The sequence below is a fragment of the Prinia subflava genome, chromosome Z (assembly GCF_021018805.1).
Source record: "Prinia subflava isolate CZ2003 ecotype Zambia chromosome Z, Cam_Psub_1.2, whole genome shotgun sequence".
Taxonomy (NCBI): domain Eukaryota; kingdom Metazoa; phylum Chordata; class Aves; order Passeriformes; family Cisticolidae; genus Prinia; species Prinia subflava.
The window spans coordinates 1,551,087-1,555,000 of NC_086283.1; the positions used below are offsets into that span (position 1 = coordinate 1,551,087).

General features: G+C 32.5%; 1 protein-coding gene across 3 annotated transcripts in view; it reads right to left on the reverse strand.

Annotated features, from left to right (window-relative positions):
* Positions 1-1,460: 1,460 nt before the first annotated feature.
* GRIA2 (glutamate ionotropic receptor AMPA type subunit 2) overlaps positions 1,461-3,914 on the reverse strand; it is an 89,931-nt gene continuing 87,477 nt past the window's right edge. For all 3 annotated transcript variants that reach the window (XM_063421831.1, XM_063421830.1, XM_063421829.1), the window contains one exon: positions 1,461-3,914. This exon is cut by the window's right edge and continues 431 nt beyond it. The gene's annotated coding sequence lies outside the window, so the exon portion shown is untranslated.

Genomic DNA, 3,914 nt, shown 5'->3' on the forward strand with positions numbered 1-3,914 from the left:
TAAAGCACTGAGCTGTTTACAGAGGTAGCTAAATTTTTAACTAATTCAGTGGATGCCACTTGGATTAAGGGTTTAGCTTAGATAACCTTTCCTATCTATATCATCACTACTGCTGTAATACCGAGACTTATGACATGACCTATAATAAACATTTTAATGACTGCCAAGTCAAGTATAATATACGGTAATTAAATTTCCTAGCAGCTTACCAAGCTAAGAAAGCATGCATTAGAACTAACTGCATGTAGTGGGGCAAGTGACACCACGCAATATGCCCTAACAATAAGATTAGGGAGTGGCCTCATGACACATGAAATCTGCAGAGCAGTTAGAGCTATAATCCTCAGATTTTTTGTATTTTATCTTACTTGTTATTTTTGTCACTTGTTTACAAAAAAAAAAATCTTTTATTCAATTCTCTGTTATGTCTCACACAGGTGTGTAGTGTTCTCTACTACCTACAGAAATTGGTGCAAGGGAAAACGATCCAAATTAAGTCCACAGCTAAGTCACTTGTTTAATTTCATTTCATTCTAAGTGCTTAATATAAATTTCTAAGATAATTTAGACCTGGTGGATCTCTCACAGCAAATTTTTGTGATCCCTTGACAGCTGAAATGAAAAGATTTAATAAACAACAAGCTTTGATGCTGTGGAAACAGATCTGAGTAGCCTCCAGGAATATGATACAGAACAACTGCTGATGATTCTATTCTGCTCTATTCTATTCTGGTGACTGCTGTATTCTTATAACTAACTGCACCAAATGATAGCTGAAACTATCTATTTGAATTTTAAGATACAATTATTTGTGCAAGGTTTTATGTAAAGATATTGTCTACATCAATCAGCCAAAGACGAGGCTGACACCATAGAAACATATTCTGTTAACAAGTGAAATACATGTTTACATGAAAATGTTGAACCTTTCACATTGTGAGCCTCTTCACACTCTGTTTGCCATTACAGTAAACTCTCTGCTGTACTAGATCTTTTTGAGTGACCCCTAAAGTACTTGCCATTTCTCAGGTTCATTTTTTTTTTGCTTTGGACACATCAACAATCTGTTCAATTAAAAATGTACTGGTTTAAACTCAAAATTTTTAGATACTGTTACTGAATAGATACTTAGCCTTCTATCTTTACGAACCTATCATACTGCCATTGTAACTGTGATCAGGAAGGTTACAGCCCAGAGACACAATTATATTGTTGGAAAAAAAGTTTCATTACTTAATTTAATGATGAAAACCACAGTAAATCTATCCTTGAGTGACAAGATGATCTGGGAGAAGATTTATACTCTTCACTGATACTTCATTCAAGAAAAGAAGAAACTTCATAAACTCTTCAAGGAAATTTCATGTCTGTGGGGACAAATAGGTTTGCTCTATGTACAGTCTTAGAAAAATACATTTATAATAAATAAGAAACCAGATTTCAATAATACTAAGCAGACATTAAAGGTCTTTTACCTTTTTTGAGAAGATTTTTTATGTATGATTGAAATTTATACAACACTCCAGAAAAGCCATGTGTTAGATTGAAAAATAAAATCAGAAGCATTTTCTGTCATATAAGTATACATGAAAAAAACGAGAAAGTTAATGTCTTAGAAAGTGTATGTCCAGCTTTGTACTGTTACTCATTTAACAAAACAGAAAATAAGATACTGTACTGTAAACAAAAAGCTACAGTAAAAGGACATTTTGAAATTTACACAAGTTTGAGTTCATAAACATTTTGGTTGCTCCATAACAGTTTTCATAAAAAAAAGGAATAAAAAACCCTTGGACAGCTTTCATCACTCTTGACTACTTTTCACTTAAATGCACACAGACATACTTTATATAGCAATATACTGATGTACTGTTAACATGGATATTAAACTATTATTACTGTTTTTTTAACTGAGATGTGTATTATCCAATCAATATTATCTGAATTGAAATACTCATACATTATGTATTCTCATCATGTTGTTAAGTATAAAAACATGAAAATATAACTTTACATTATTTCAGTTATATACATCAGTTCAGGCTTGACAAAGTTTTTTTTATGCTATGATTTTCAGAGGAATAAGCCCAGAGGTACAATAAATAGCTTTCCACTGTATACAGTAACGCATTTCTACTTTTTTAAAAAAATTATATCACCATATGAATATTACTTTAGTTTGGTCATTCTAGCATTGAACATTAAAAATCCGAATGCAATCCCCAACATTCCTGATGAGGAGTAATGCACAGAACAGCTATGAATTACAGATGTGTCAAGAAATGATTTCATTCAATTAGGGGGAAGTATTGGTAAGACAGACATTGAAAACAACTGTATACACCCCTTTAGCTGACCACACTGAGAGCATACACTGTGTTCACATGCTTGCAGAAACAGGCTCAGAGCTTGTACCACAAAAAGGGACTTCAAGTTTCTGATAAATGCTCTGCCTTCTCCAATGCTCAGCAAACATTATACTTGAGTCTAAGAAATGGATTCCAACTAAAACTGCAAGTCATATTTAAAATTTTATTTAATTCCAAAATAAAAGCGGTTTACCGATACTGCATGGGGCAATGTATCCACAATGCAGAAAAATGTAAGCTTTTCAACCAAATGTACAGAATTGTATCTACAGGGAAAGCTAGAGAGACACGATGTTACTTTGATTTCCATTAGCATTTAAATTAATATTATTGCACCCCTCCTAGGATTCCTTTTTGCTTTTTAAGTAGTTATTGTTTTTAAATACACACAATTAAAAAGTCTGGTAACTTCAGCTAGCAAAGAATATTCATAATGATTAAGACTCAGGAAAGTTTCCATCAGTACAGACTCACATCTAATTTGAGTTATCAATCTTAATTCAAAAAGACATTGCCAAGGTTTTGGGTTTTTCTTTTCATTAAAAGCTTCATTAGCTTCTGCTTAGAATTACTTTTAGCAGTTTGAAAACTGCTTCCTTAAAGAAACAATTTGACAACTCTCTTCTTTTCACTCTTTCAAAAATATACTTAACACCGTTTTTACACAAGTTTTACTGCTTGCCATTTATCAGCTTTTATCAATACTCTTCTCTCTCTGTACACATATTTATGAACTCAATTGTACAAAAGTAGAGATAGGTATCAACCAAATCTTTGGATCATTAAGTCTCAGCAAGTCAGACTTAAGAGCAGCTCTAAAACAGCACCCATCTGACTCCTCATGTGCCAGTATCAAGTACCGCTCCAACCCAGAACAACCTTGATCTTCAGAGTTCAACAAGCATATCTGAGCATCACAGCTTGGGCTCACCTGCAGAAAAACTACTGAACAGATTCAAGTGAGCTGGAATGTTTTGGCGACACTGCCAAAAACTGAAACATTGACCCAACCTTGACAGTGTCCTTTTAGATTTCAGACTCTTTATAACCTAACTGTAGCTAGTAAAATTAATGGAACACTTGCAAATAAAACCATAGAAAAAAGTTTATTTCAAATGTCAAGCATCGCCAAGTAAATTTTATATTAACACCAAATGTTAAAGAATAGGATATACAGCAAAGTTTTAATAACAATATTAAATTACAAGATTTGAACCTCTTAATCATTATTTTTTCTCTTCTCAACATTACATATTTGGCTTTGAAAAATACGGAACTGATGCCTTAAGCCTTATTTTCATATTCCACTTCCCCGCAGTCTAGATTTTTTTCTTTTTTTTTTTCTTTTTTTTTTCTTTTGTCATATCCAACCATTATGGAAGCAAATTTATTTAAAAGCCAGTTTTTGTTTGTGAAAATACCTAAAAATATTTTTTTATTATTTTATACTTTTTTTTCTTATAAAACATGTCACATCTTGATGCAATTGATGTCAAGTGTGCTTAAGTCAATATGAACCAAGGGACTAACAACAGTGGCTGCAGA